Below are 16,480 nucleotides of genomic sequence, written 5' to 3' on the forward strand. Positions count from 1 at the left end.
TATTATGGAAATGGAAGAGGATGTAGATGAAGACGAAATGGGAGATAAGATACTGCGTGAAGAGTTTGATAGAGCACTGAAAGACCTGAGTCGAAACAAGGCCCCGGGAGTAGACAACATTCCATTTGAACTACTGATGGCCTCGGGAGAGCCAGTCATGAAAAAACTCTACCATCTGGTGAGCACGATGTATGAGACAGGCGAAATACCCTCAGACTTCAAGAAGAATATAATAATTCCAATCCCAAAGAAAGCAGGTGTTGACAGATGTGAAAATTACCGAACTATCAGTTTAATAAGTCACAGCTGCAAAATACTAACGCGAATTCTTTACAGACGAATGGAAAAACTGGTAGAAGCTGACCTCGGGGAAGACCAGTTTGGATTCCGTAGAAATGTTGGAACACGTGAGGCAATACTGACCTTACGACTTATCTTAGAAGAAAGATTAAGAAAAGGCAAACCTACGTTTCTAGCATTTGTAGACTTAGAGAAAGCTTTTGACAATGTTAACTGGAATACTCTCTTTCAAATTCTGAAGGTGGCAGGGGTAAAATACAGGGAGCGAACGGCTATTTACAGTTTGTACAGAAACCAGGTGGCAGTTATAAGAGTCGAGGGGCATGAAAGGGAAGCAGTGGTTGGGAAAGGAGTAAGACAGGGTTGTAGCCTCTCCCCGATGTTATTCAATCTGTATATTGAGCAAGCAGTAAAAGAAACAAAAGAAAAATTCGGAGTAGGTATTAAAATTCATGGAGAAGAAGTAAAAACTTTGAGGTTCGCCGATGACATTGTAATTCTGTCAGAGACAGCAAAGGACTTGGAAGAGCAGTTGAACGGAATGGACAGTGTCTTGAAAGGAGGATATACGATGAACATCAACAAAAGCAAAACGAGGATAATGGAATGTAGTCAAATTAAGTCGGGTGATGCTGAGGGAATTAGATTAGGAAATGAGACACTTAAAGTAGTAAAGGAGTTTTGCTATTTAGGGAGTAAAATAACCGATGATGGTCGAAGTAGAGAGGATATAAAATGTAGACTGGCAGTGGCAAGGAAAGCGTTTCTGAAGAAGAGGAATTTGTTAACATCGAGTATAGATTTAAGTGTCAGAAAGTCGTTTCTGAAAGTATTTGTATGGAGTGTAGCCATGTATGGAAGTGAAACATGGACGATAACTAGTTTGGACAAGAAGAGAATAGAAGCTTTCGAAATGTGGTGCTACAGAAGAATGCTGAAGATAAGGTGGGTAGATCACGTAACTAATGAGGAGGTATTGAATAGGATTGGGGAGAAGAGAAGTTTGTGGCACAACTTGACTAGAAGAAGAGATCGGTTGGTAGGACATGTTTTGAGGCATCAAGGGATCACAAATTTAGCATTGGAGGGCAGTGTGGAGGGTAAAAATCGTAGAGGGATACCAAGAGATGAATACACTAAGCAGATTCAGAAGGATGTAGGTTGCAGTAGATACTGGGAGATGAAGAAGCTTGCACAGGATAGAGTAGCATGGAGAGCTGCATCAAACCAGTCTCAGGACTGAAGACCACAACAACAACAACAGGTCACGGATTAAAATACAGTCGAAGAGCAGTTTACTAGAGACCAAGCTCTAGTTCATGTCCATATTGCAGCATTTATATCCGTAATAACAAAATATATTCAGAGAAGTAATAAAATTTGTGCTATCAACCACTTTGTGATGACCATCTTCGAGCTGTACTCCAAGTCGTCTTCAGGTGAAATTCTTACCCGAAACTATAACGTAAATGTAAAAGGAAGAGAATGATTTTGCCATAAGCTGGTCCACATGGCTCTGAGCACTATGGGACTTAACTTCTGAGGTCATCAGTCCCCTAGAACTTAGAACTACTTAAACATAACTAACGTAAGGACATCACACACACCCATGCCCGAGGCAGGATTCAAACCTGCGACCATAGCAGTCGCGCGGTTCCAGACTGTAGCGCCGAGAACCGCTCGGCCTCTCCAGCCTTGCCTTAAGCCCTGTTAGGAACTTTTTTGTGCACCTGACCGGATTCTATGTTAATCTTGAAATTCCTCTTACAAATAAAAGGATAACCTAACAGGGTCTGTAGGAGGTAAGTCGTTAATTCGTCGTTGTTTAATCACAGATATTTATTATAGCGTAAACATAGCCTTGTTAAATAAAAAAAAAATTAAAGTTAGTAACAAATACCGAAATTTTATGCATAACATAGTTTTAGCAAAGCTACGTGCTCTATCTATTACGTTATACAAGAATAATACGGAAAAGGGCCGTGGTCTCCTTCCTTGAGCAATTTGTTCTAATTTTACCAGATCTCCATGCATACTGCAAATTGCGTTAGAGCAAATGTAATGCATTAGACTTTGTTAGGAGGACCTTCAGTGTCAAACCCTTATATATTGAATTTCTGGACAGTCCTGAAAGTAATAATAGCTTTCTTTGCGATCTGTTTCGTCTATAAATTAGCTACATCATAACTAGGCAATCAAAGAATGATCCAGTATCCCACATGTAAATCTCACTTAACAATAATTTCGACAGTGAAAAGTACAAAATGAAAGATAAAATGAAACGAATATCGCTGGCAGTCCCAAACGTCTGCTGAGGTATCTCCTGCTTTCCTATAATTCGTATACAGTGAAAATTTAAGCAGTAGTAACATTGCAAGGGCCATTAACTGTGAACTTTTTCATCCTTGTAAGTCAGTAGCTTTGACAAAAGGTACATGTAGAGAATTATTCTACTCCGTTAACTGATAAAACAGATTACAGTAACTTCTAGTTAACTGTAAATACCGACATGGGCTGCTTAGCAAGATTTATTTAAAATTTATCATCGGGGATCAATATCGTAGCGTATGCCCATCTTCAGCAGACAAGTCAGACTATAAACTTATTCGTAGCCACATGCCTAAGTGGCTTGGTCAAAAGTTCTGTACAGTTTCTTGAAAGGGGATACTTACGTGGTGTAATGTGTGTTTCGATACATGCAGCGCCTATAGGAGCATTTCTTGTCTGAAGTTTCGTTATTATACAAAAAAGCGAGACACATAAAATGTGTGGTGCCACTGTCAGACACCACACTTGCTAGGTGGTAGCTTTAAATCGGCCGCGGTCCATTAGTACATGTCGGACCCGCGTGTCGCCACTGTCAGTAATTGCAGACCGAGCGCCACCACACGGCAGGTCTAGAGAGACGTACTAGGACTCGCCCCAGTTGTACGGACGACTTTGCTAGCCATGGTTCACTGAGAATTACGCTCTCATTTGCCGAGAGACAGTTAGAATAGCCTTCAGCTAAGTCCATGGCTACGACCTAGCAAGGCGCCATTAACCATTTCTAGAGAGAGTCTCACTTGTATCATCAAGAATGCTGTATACAAATGATGGATTAAAGTTAAGTATTCCAGCAGCTACGTACTTTTCTTTATAGCATTTATTCCGTATCCTGTTTCAGACCTAAGCAAGCCTGCGTGAGTTGACGCGTGCATTTCGGCCTCCTCTCTAAATTAGTGCGTTGTGTTGGCTAATCTGCCGACACAACAAAATGTTTAAAAAGATTCTCAACAGTGAAATAATATGTAGCATGGATGTGTGTACCTAGACATACAAAACCCGATCAGCTATACAGGGTGAAACGAAATTCACGCACTCGGGCTTCGCAGCACGACTTTTCACATGGCAGTGATAAAAAAATGTCTGTCTCAAAACTTCGTCCGGCGAGTACATCCGGCAGAAAAAGGACGTTAAAGAGTGGCAGTCTGGCGACACTGTATGAATGGTAACTACCTCTGTCAGCACATATTACGTGTGGTGTACAGTTAGTGCAGTGGATAGTGTCTTGGGTTAGTATGCGAGAGGTCGATGCTTTGATCTTGTGTTAAGGTATCTCTTTTTTTATTTGGTTAATGTAGTCCTGGTGGTACGGTATGTGCCAGCTTAATCATCAACAGTGATTGCAGCGGGTTCCCTAGACAACATTTGCACTTACTTACTACAATCGTAGAAATGGAAGATTGGTCAGCTTTCAAACAAGCCCTTTCCGCGTCGTGGGCGAGAATCTATTCGTACCATTTCATCTACTAGATGCGAAACCTGTTTTCTTTGTACCTTCCTCCAATGGTCTCATAGATTAGTACCAACTGTTATTCTTGCCTCTTTCAGGGCATTTACATTTCGTTGGCGCCTTACATTACCAGTAGGACTAGCAACGTGCTTTGCGAATAATGTCCAAACTCGGTTACTATTCGTTTGTGTTATCACCGTGGTCCCAATAACTATGCCTTTCAACATTGAGTCTGGTAACTGCATGCTGTTTAGTATGTGTCTCAGTGCATTATTATTTAATTATTTGAAACGTCCCCTTTGAAAAAATTATACAAGACTGTGCTTAAACTGACACACAATGTTTTTAGCGCAACGCAATCTGACTATCAAAGATCCCTGCAAAAGAATGGCCCTGAGTAACTTTAACCTATACCTTTCACAAATTTTTTACCTCACAAAAATCTTCGTTACTCGAACTACTGCAATACAGCGAGCGCCACTATTGCCAGCTAAATAAATGATTCAAACTACAGAAGGCACTAACTACTGATAGGGATAGTTAGCAAATGAAAGATATTAATAGAGAACAAACAATGTATTTACCTTAATAGTCATAATATATATAGCAGTTCATGACAAATTACAAAACTCCGCCATCTCTCTCCTCACATCCACCACTGCTGGCGGTTCACCTCCAACTGCGCAACGCTACGCGCTGTTCACATCCAGCTGCCGCTGCCTAACACTACAATGGCAGACAACAATGCAAACTAGCCACAGACTGCACACAGCACAGCCAGTGATTTTCATATAGAGCGCTACGTAACGTTGCCAATAAGAAAACATAAACAGGCTACTTACATAACTTCCGTGTGCTTTGTCTTTTACTGCTCAGACTTTGAAAAAAAAAACACTGAAATTTTACTGTGATGAACAATCTGGACTGTCTTTATGGACAGTGAGAAAATTTTAGCTTTTGACCAACATTGTATAAATAAGTGTGTGCATTTGATATCTTTGTTTTTGCAATTATGAAAAATTTTATCAAATCATTATTGGCCACTGCCCAAAAATATTTTGTAAAACTTTTTTTGGGGAGCATGGGGGCTATGTAAGTAGGCTGTTTATGTTTTCTTGGGACGTTTCATATTATTATTATTATTATTATTATTCTGTCGACGGGATTGTGGAAACATCACGTCTATTACCGTTACGGAAACAGTGCAAGTAGAAACCGAACATTTCACAAGTATCGGTGTCAGGATGAACCATGCAGGACACTGTCTGTCAGAGGGGTAATGCGCATTAGGTGGAACAGTGCGCATGACTGACGGCGTGCTTATACTGTGTGCGCCGTCCACCATACGGGGACTAGTTACTAGTTGAGTAGCGCGCCCGTGACAGACTCCATGTATATTTGTACAAATATCGTAATTTGTTCGTGTGTTATTCTAAAACAATGTGGATGACGTATGTTATACACAAGCGCTGAATATGTGGATATGCTTCTGGTCCGTGGCGAATTTGATAAACGGGTTGGTGTTGCGAATATGCTACTAAATATCCTGGTCGGCGTCATACAGACAAAAGCGTGTTTCGCCGTCTGTAGCCATGCCTTTGGGAGACAGATTCTCTCCTTCCACCATCGCATGGCAGAGGTCGTCCACTGAGGTCGTCTACTGAGGAAGCGATTCCGGAGGTCATACACCAAGAACCTCAGCGAAGTACACGTAGCGTTGGAAGGCAGCTGCGTGTATCGCAACGCACGGTCGTTAATATGCTGCGCGAGAATGGGCTGCTCCACTATCATTATGCTTTCACGCAACACCTGCATCCTGCAGATCGCCACCAGAGGATGCAGTTCTGTAAATGGTTCCAACAACAACAAGAAGCCAATGATGATTTCGTGAACACCGTAATATGTTCAGATATGCAGCATTCACTCATGAGGGTGTCTTCAATATGCACAGTGCCCACCACTGGTGTCAGGTTAATCCGCACATCACCCACTACTGTGGATATCAAGTTTGCTTTGGTATCAACGTCCGGGCCAGAATACTGGACGATAGGTGTTTGGGCCCCTACATGTTGCCTGACCGGTTCGCTGCACAAAGGTATCATGCATTCCTCTCAAACTATCTGCCTCAACGCGCTGGAAGATGTTCCACTATATTTTCGGCACAGGATATGGTTCCAACATGATTGTACACCTCCACACTCTGGAATTAATGTGCAACAGTATTTGGACAGAACATTCCCAGGGAAATGACTCGGACGTGGAGGTCCAGATGCATGGCCACCACGTTCACCTGACCTAAATCTCCTGGATTTCTTTCTATGGGGACACCTGAAGAAGCACGTGTGCTCTACTCTGCCGACAAATGTGGAAGAATTGGTAGCGCGTGTTCATGCTACGAAGGGTCCAGAGCTGGATGGTCTGGCAGGTTGTGCAATCTTTGGACGTGCAGGGAAGTCGCTTTGAGCATCTGTTGTTCTGAGGGCAACTTATTCTATTGTGAAGGTCTTGCGGTCATTAATATGGTTATTACTATTGTTTTTGTGCGACATATGGGTGCTCATATTACATGTAGTATAAATGACAAGAAGATTTTGTGTTCTTATACTGAGCTATCATCTGTAACATCTCGAAACTGACAGTGTTTTTGTAGTTATTCTGTCCTATGACAGGTCATTTGTGTCAACTGTATATTTCTTGTTTGTCTAACCACGTATTTGTTACGTCCAGCGTTACAAAATGTTGTTAATTTAGGATACATGTGACCTAAGAAATGGTGTATGTCAGAACGAAATTAGCAAATAAAAAAAATGCGCCCACACCCAAGATCGAATCTTCGAACTCCTGCATGCTAATCCAAAACTCTATCCACTGCACCAACAGTACAGTACGAATAATGTGTGCTAACAGAGGTAGTTACCGATATATTGTTGCCAGATTGCCACTCTTTAACGTCCTTTTTCTGCCGGATGTACTCGTCATACGAAATTTTGTGACAGGCATTTTTTTATTACTGGCATGTGAGGAGTCCCTTTGCGAAGCCTGAGTGCGCAAATTTCACTTCACCCTGTATAGAGTCTCATATTTACGATTAATTGTTCATTACCAATATAAACAAGTAGTAGAACAGAGTGCGTCATGTGAGGTGAGTAAGGTAGAGATGAAAGAACCAAACTACACCCCTGGAAATTGAAATAAGAACACCGTGAATTCATTGTCCCAGGAAGGGGAAACTTTATTGACCCATTCCTGGGGTCAGATACATCACATGATCACACTGACAGAACCACAGGCACATAGACACAGGCAACAGAGCATGCACAATGTCGGCACTAGTACAGTGTATATCCACATTTCGTAGCAATGCAGGCTGCTATTCTCCAATGGAGACGATCGTAGAGATGCTGGATGTAGTCCTGTGGAACGGCTTGCCATGCCATTTCCACCTGGCGCCTCAGTTGGACCAGCGTTCGTGCTGGACGTGCAGACCACGTGAGACGACGCTTCATCCAGTCCCAAACATGCTCAATGGGGGACAGATCCGGAGATCTTCCTGGCCAGGGTAGTTGACTTACACCTTCTAGAGCACGTTGGGTGGCACGGGATACATGCGGACGTCCATTGTCCTGTTGGAACAGCAAGTTCCCTTGCCGGTCTAGGAATGGTAGAACGATAGGTTCGATGACGGTTTGGATGTACCGTGCACTATTCAGTGTGCCCTCGACGATCACCAGTGGTGTACGGCCAGTGTAGGAGATCGCTCCCCACACCATGATGCCGGGTGTTGGCCCTGTGTGCCTCGGTCGTATGCAGTCCTGATTGTGGCGCTCACCTGCACGGCGCCAAACACGCATACGACCATCATTGGCACCAAGGCAGAAGCGACTCTCATCGCTGAAGACGACACGTCTCCATTCGTCCCTCCATTCACGCCTGTCGCGACACCACTGGAGGCGGGCTGCACGATGTTGGGGCGTGAGCGGAAGACGGCCTAACGGTGTGCGGGACCGTAGCCCAGCTTCATGGAGACGGTTGCGAATGGTCCTCGCCGATACCCCAGGAGCAACAGTGTCCCTAATTTGCTGGGAAGTGGCGGTGCGGTCCCCTACGGCACTGCGTAGGATCCTACGGTCTTGGCGTGCATCCGTGCGTCGCTGCGGTCCGGTCCCAGGTCGACGGGCACGTGCACCTTCCGCCGACCACTGGCGACAACATCGATGTACTGTGGAGATCTCACGCCCCACGTGATGAGCAATTCGGCGGTACGTCCACCCGGCCTCCCGCATGCCCACTATACGCCCTCGCTCCAAGTCCGTCAACTGCACATACGGTTCACGTCGACGCTGTCGCGGCATGCTACCAGTGTTAAAGACTGCGATGGAGCTCCGTATGCCACGGCAAACTGGCTGACACTGACGGCGGCGGTGCACAAATGCTGCGCAGCTAGCGCCATTCGACGGCCAACACCGCGGTTCCTGGTGTGTCCGCTGTACCGTGCGTGTGATCATTGCTTGTACAGCCCTCTCGCAGTGTCCGGAGCAAGTATGGTGGGTCTGACACACCGGTGTCAATGTGTTCTTTTTTCCATTTCCAGGAGTGTATGTATGTATATGTCGCTATCCCATGGCTTTTGTTACCTCAGTGTATATCAACAGGGTCGTCCATTGATCGTGACTCGGTCAAATATCTCACGAGATAAGCATCAAACTACAAAGAACGAAAGTTGTCTAGCTTGAAGGGAGAAACCAGATGGTGCTATGGTTGGCCCTCTAGATTGCGCTGCCATAGGTCAAACGGATATCAACAGCGTTTTTAAAATAGGAACCCCCATTTTTATTACATAGTCGTGTAGTATGTAAAGAAATATGAATGTTTTAGTTGAACCACTTTTATCGCTTTGTGACAGATGGCGCTGTATTAGTCACAAACGTATGGCTCACAAATTTAGACGAACAGTTGGTAACAGATAGGTTTCTGTAAATTAAAATACTGTACGTACGTACGTTTGAACATTTTATTTCGGTTGTTCCAATGTGATACATGTACGTTTGAGAGCTTATCATTTCTGAGAACGCATGCTGTTACAGCGTGATATCTGTAAATACCACATTAATGCAATAAGTGCTCAAAATGATGTCCGTCAACCTCAATGCATTTGGCGATACGTGTAAAGACATTCCTCTCAACAGCGAGTACTTCGCCTTCCGTAATGTTCGCACATGCATTGACAATGCGCTGACGCATGTTGTGAGGCGTTGTCGGTGGATCACGATAGCAAATATCCTTCAACCTTCCCCACGGAAAGAAATCCGGGGACGTCAGATCCGATGTACGTGCTGGCCATGGTATGGTGCTTCGACGACCAATCCACCGGTCATGAAATATGCTATTCAATACAGCTTCAACCGCACGCGAACTATGTGCCGGACATCCATCATGTTGGAAGTACATCGCCATTCTGTCATACAGTGAAACATCTTGTAGTAACATCGGTACAACATTACGTACGAAATCAGCATACACAGCACCATTTAGATTGCCATCGATAAAATGGGGGCCAATTCTCCTACCTCCCATAATGCCACATCATACATTAAACCGCCAAGGTCGTTATTGTTCCACTTGTCGCAGCCATCGTGGATTTTCCGTTGCCCAATAGTGCATATTATGCCGGTTTACGTTACCGCTGTTGGTGAACGACGCTTCGTCGCTAAATAGAACGCGTGCAAAAAATCTGTTATCGTCCCGTAATTTCTCTTGTGCACAGTGGCAGAACTGTGCACGACGTTCAAAGTCGTTGCCATGCAATTCCTGGTGCATGGAAATATGGTACGGGTGCAATCGATGTTGATGTAGCATTCTCAAAAGCCACGTTTTTGAGATTCTCTATTTTCGCGCAATTTGTCTGCTACCTATGTGCGGATTAGCCGCGACAGCTACTTAGACATCATCATTTGTTGTAGGTCGTGGTTGACGTTTCACATGTGGCTGAACACTTCCTGTTTCCTTAAATAACGTAACTATCCGGCGAACGGTCCGGACACTTGGATGATGTCGTCCAGGATACCGAGCAGCATGCATAGCACACGCCCGTTGGGCATTTTGATCACAATAGCCATACATCAACACGATATCGACCTTTTCCGCAATTGGTAAACGGTCCATTTTAACACGGGTAATGTATCACGAAGCAAATACCGTCCGCACTGGTTGAATGTTACAGGATACCTCGTACTTATGCGTTTGTGACTATTACCGCGTCATCTATCACAAAGCGAAAAAAGTGGTCCAACTAAAACATTCATATTTCTTTACGTACTACACGAATATGTAATAAAACATGGGGTTTCCTATTTAAAAAGACGCAGTTTGACCTGTGGCAGCGCCATCTAGCGGGCCAACCATAGCGCAATCTGGTTTCCCCCTTCAAGCTTGACGAGTTTCGTTCTTTGTAGTTTTTTCGTTTGATGCTTATTTGGTGAGATATTTGGCCCGGTCACTATCAATGGACCACCCTGTATACGGTAACAGCTAATTTCCCTTTCTAACACCAACAAACTGCACTCCAGGAGTGTAAATATGTATCACAACGGTAATGATCTGTAATAAACCCATCAAACCTTTGTATTATATGTACGAATTAGACGACTATATGGCGGAGGCTATGGGTTGTTTACTAAAAAAAATGTTCTATTTGGGTATGTGCATGTTCATGACGAATGTTACTAAATCTCATGCAGTATAAAGTTAAGTTTGTGTAGTTACGGGTAAAAAGAAGGATGAATGCGAAAACCGGTGGTGCCAGTTAACCTAGTTCTATCGACAAGCAAGCTTCCGATCTGAACGTCTGTATTTCAAGGACGGATCACCGTGCCCACTAGATGAGGCCACGTGTGATGGATGGTGTTTAATCCTGGACATCAGTGCAGAAACTAAACCAGGATTTACAAGCCAGGATTGGAATTCCACGAGTGGAGTATTTTGGCAGCTTCGTTACCTATCTCCATCTGAAGAAAAGTATCAGTTTTTTCCAAAACATCAGAGAAGATGAACCTCTTTGCCAAGACCGCTAATAATAAACTTTATTCTCGATAACCGGTAGCGTTACCCTCACCATCCTCAGATCTGGAAAGCATTTACATAATGTGACTATATACAAAGCAATTGTAATGTACAGTATCAGTTACAATATGAAAGAAGAAACCAGCAGTAAAACATACATCGACGGATAGGTTATTGCATTTTTGTTAAAATAGCTTTTTCTCATGAATTGACAGGTAGGTAACAGACTACAGGAGTGATGCATCGACATGTCGAAATTAAAACATCTATATACACGGTTACCCAGTTACTCACCGTATCCATCTGTCTTACGTCACTACAACAGAGCACATCAGTGCATCCAGGGAGCCGCTAGACTGACAGGCGATGACCAGTAAAGGGTAGACGTTGACGATTGGATCGACAGGTGTCGCTAGAGTGACATGTATATTCCTTCTTAAAATAAGTTGTGTGATTACATTACAGTGTGCTAGCTAAAACGTGAACGAGAATAAATTTAAACACATGTTTACAAATTACGCAATGTACGTATGTAAAAGCTGAATTTACATTTGGTACAGCTACTGCAAAGTGATATACAATAGAATGCTTAATACAGGGTTTAACGGTTTATAAAAGCCACAGACACAAGTACAAAGCCATTAAAAATGCAATTTTTTTAAATTTTTACAAAAAGGAGAGGTAAAAAATTACAATCTTGGCTTGTAAATTGTCATTAAAGTAGCGCTATAGGCTATGGTTACATCCAGAGACACTATAAAATTCGGAAATGTAACTATCAGCAGGGCTTACACAGTCAATTTGGTAATCAGGGTTTCTGCTATGTCATGTAAGTAACTGTGTAAGCTGTGGACTTGTCCAAAGTGATAACAATGTACTCAAGCATGAATAAGGAAAAAATTTTTAAAAATTAAACATGTCTTTTGGATAACTATCCATGCTGTAGAATAGCTTGAGTGTAAACCATGTGAGCCAAGACGGAATAATTAACCTACTTCAAACATAACAAACACTCTCAAACCAAAAGATTAGTACAATTCAATCGTTTGTTTAACTGATAAAAATTGGATTTGTTCCTAGGGTCTTAAAGAAACTGTCCTTCTTATAGTTCAAAAATGACACGATGAAATAGTTATTCATTAAGCTGAGCAACCATGTGAATGAATTAGGTATCTTATTAGATTAATTCCACATATGTGACATCGATCAAAAGAATCAAAGCTCTAGATGGAAGAGCGAACATCTATTTATGAGAACTAAATGCGTATACCGACATTCTAAACATCATTATGCAACAATGTCCAATATCACAAAGTTCATAGATGACTGAAAATGCAGTTTCTGTAGCTACATGGCAGTGTTATTTAAACGTTACTGGGGACAGTTCAAGGGTAAAAAGAAAAATACAGGCTCTACTTTTAGGAAATGTTTGACAAATTATTGTATGCTACGTTGTTGAAAACTGACAGGAGCCCGTGGCTGTGTACAAAATATAGACTGACTCTTACAGGGAAGATAACAGCAACCAGTCGCTTTTTCTAATGCTGTTTATTTATATAGCGCCATTACCAGTTTCCAACCGACAGGTTCATCATCAGACTACTTGTTCACGTTAAGATACATTTTACATCAGCTTTCCTTGGGATGCTGGTGCCCTCCTACCAAAACACGATGTGAGACAATGTCTTTTTAACTGTAATTGTGTGTCACAACGATTCGATGTAAATAATGTGAACAAATTATTAAAGTAAAGATGTTTCGGTTATTGGCACTGAAAAATCCTTGCCATTATATCCCAGTGCTGACTAATTGTGTTTATGCAGCAGCGAAGATTGTATGAAACTCATTCTTTGTATATAAGTTCACACATAGACACATAGTCTAAAGCGCCTCTCACACACCAAGAAGTTCCACCACATGGAAGAATGTATGCAAAGATGGGGCTATCACTACCATAACGATGCCAAAGACTTACATTCGTAGAGATGCTTCGATATATAAATAGATGTGACGGTACAAATTTACAAATTATTAATGTTCCATTCCGTACTATTTTTATTAAAGGAGAACTGATTAAAATCAAAACAAACAAATAAATAAGCCAGTTTTTTTTAAAAAAACTGGTATCATGTGAATACTTGGTATACGTTGGAATCAAGGTAAATGATAAAAGGTAGATGTACATAAATAAATATTACAACAGTGGACATTATATTAATTTTTTATAACTAGTTGAAGGTGTTGTATGACAAAGCAAGACATTGCCTCACATCCTGTTTTGGTTGTAGGGCACCACCACCTCAGGGTAATTTCATCGTTTGGGAGAACAAAAAGTTACAACTAATGTAAAATGTATCTGAACGTGAACAAGCCATCTGATGATGAACCTGTCGGTTCTAAACCGTTAACGGCGCTATTCGAATAAATAAATGGCATTATAAAAAGTGGCTGGTGGCTGTTATCTTCTCTGTAAGAGTCAACTTACAAATTATTTTATTATGTGTTGATTTTATATTTTATTCAGCTGATCAGTTGACCCTAATTACAGCCGTCTTCTCTTTCATTCTCATCAAGAACGCTCCACATTTAACCAACATGAAAGAATCCTCTTTATAAAACAAAAGTATACTCTTTGTAAGAAGGCTGTTTAGATTTTTATATTGGTAACGCCACGTAGCGCTCTGTATGAAAATCACTGGCTGTGCTGTGTGCAGTCTGTGGCTAGTTTGCATTGTTGTCTGCGGTTGTAGTGGTGGGCTGTTGGCTGTTAACAGCGTGTAGCGTTGTGCAGTTGGAGGTGAGCCGCCAGCAGTGATGGATGTGGGGAGAGAGATGGCGGAGTTTTGAAATTTGTAAAACTGGATGTCATGAACTGCTATATACATTATGACTTTTGAACACTATTGAGGTAAATACATTGTTTATTCTCTATCAAAATCTTTCTTTTGCTAACTATGCCTATTAGTAGTTAGTGCCTTATGTAGTTTGAATCTTTTATTTAGCTGGCAGTAGTGGCGCTCGCTGTATTGCAGTAGTTCGAGTAACGAAGATTTTTGGTGAGGTAAGTGATTTGTGAAAGGTATAGGTTAATGTTAGTCAGGGCCATTCTTTTGTAGGGATTTTTGAAAGTCAGATTGCGTTGCGCTAAAAAATATTGTGTGTCAGTTTAAGCACAGTCATGTATAATTTTTCGAAGCCGGGGATACCTCACAGGAATCTTCTGATTTTTTCTTGTAGTTTGTGTAATTAGTGTAGATTTTGTTTTTTGCTAGCACGTAATTGTAGAGAGAATCTCCTTTGTAGTTGCAGTCTTTCATTGTTGTACAGTAAAACAGGTGTGGCACGCATGTAAATTTGCACCAAGTATTTCGCACCTGCGCTTGCAATTAACTAGATATTATTTTCAGTGCTATGTTAATGTGTTTTCTTATTTTTGCTTTTCAAATTGTGCTTTTCTGTGTTGTCGTGTGAAATATTGTGACAATAATGGCGTGTGAAAAACGTAATACTAGGCTCCAAAGTAAACTGAGAAATGACAGTGAAGACGAAAGCAGTGTGTTAGTGCCACCGTGTAATGAATTAACTGATGTTCAAACTAGTAATTTGATAATTGTGCATAGGGAAATGGAGCGGGCTGCAAATAATGGTGTAGGCAGTGAAACAATTAGTGAACAGGGAAGCATTATCGATCGACCGGTCGGCAATAGCTCGCCTCAGGAATCTGAAATGACAGGACACAATCTCGCAAATACTGTAGATTCAGGTTTTGGGTCCTCACCATTTTCTCAAATAAGTCAAGACACATTTTCTGCTTGTCAAGATGTGAATGTTGCCGGTGCAAATTCACTGCCGAAAAGCACTGAGAAACATGTTTCAGACACCAGTGCATTGTTATTACAATTAATACAACAAATGGGACAAACACAGCAAAAGCTTCAAAAGTTAGACACAATGGAACAAAATCTTCAAAAGTTAGACACAATGGAACAACACCAGAGACAAGCACAGCAACAGTTAGACACAATGGAACAAAATCTTCAAAAGTTAGACACAATGGAACAACACCAGAGACAATCACAGCAACAGTTAGACATAATGGAACAAAATCTTCGGAAGTTAGACACCACACTTGAACAAACACGTGAAGATTTAACTACTGAGTTACATAACATTGAATCGAAATGTCAAAATGTCTGTTATGACGTAAAAACACAAATTTGTACGCATTTCCAACCTATTTTTTCGCGGCATGAAAATACATTACAGAATCACGAAGCAGCCATAAAAGAACTGCAAATTATTGTTCATGAAAATCATGAGACCTTGGAAGCTAAGATTGACTCAGTTGCATCTACCGATTCGGTTATGCAACTTGCAAAAACTCAGGAAAACTTAAAGGACACAGTAGATACGATTTCAACACAAATGGACACTCTGAAACTTTGTTCAGAAAAACACACTGAGGAAATAAGTTCACTATCAGAGAAAGTAGCCGAAGTTACAGATCAGTTCACTAACTTATCTACAAAGGTAGATGATGATCTGAATGACACAAGACCTGTAGCCTTCACGGACTCTGAAGAGTATGATCAAATTAGAAAATTCAAACAAAACCAGAATCAAATTAATACGCAACACCAAAGAGAAATCCGGGAAGTACAAGATCAGTTGACACAGGTAATACAAGAATTACATATTTCAGAGGACACTCGCGCTCCAATACGGGAAGAGGGACATAGATATACGGAATAGCCACAAAATAATAACACAGGGCACTTCGGAAATTATGAAAGAAAGTGGCAAGGTACACCGAATTTTGAGATGGAACCGCCGAAACGACTTAACAATGACCGACATGCGACTCGCCGACATGATGATTTTGACTATAAGCTGTTCATTACCACACGTAAATTCAAAACATTTAAGAATTCTGACAATGACATTCATCCACAAGCATTGCTTCATCAATTCTCTCATTGTTTTCCTCCCAACTGGTCATTGGAGCACAGGTTAGAATTTATGTGTGGCTACTTGGAGAATGAACCAGCTATAAGAATGCGATCGGTCATTCACGATTGCCCCAGTGAAGGAGAATTTTATCATGCCTTCCTCTCAGCATAGTGGTCTCAAGCTACACAAGACCGAGTACAACATAGCATCATAATGATGAAACATTTCGAACAATCTGAATTTTCCAGTCGTGTGAAATATTTTGAAGACATGTTGCACAAGAATCAGTACCTGTCAAACCCATACAGCACCTCAGAACTCATCCGCATTTACTTAATCAAATTTCCTGAACATTTACGACATATTATTTTGGCAGGACGTTGCAAAGACGATATT

This window comes from Schistocerca cancellata, chromosome 8 (genome assembly GCF_023864275.1).
Source record: "Schistocerca cancellata isolate TAMUIC-IGC-003103 chromosome 8, iqSchCanc2.1, whole genome shotgun sequence".
Lineage (NCBI taxonomy): Eukaryota > Metazoa > Arthropoda > Insecta > Orthoptera > Acrididae > Schistocerca > Schistocerca cancellata.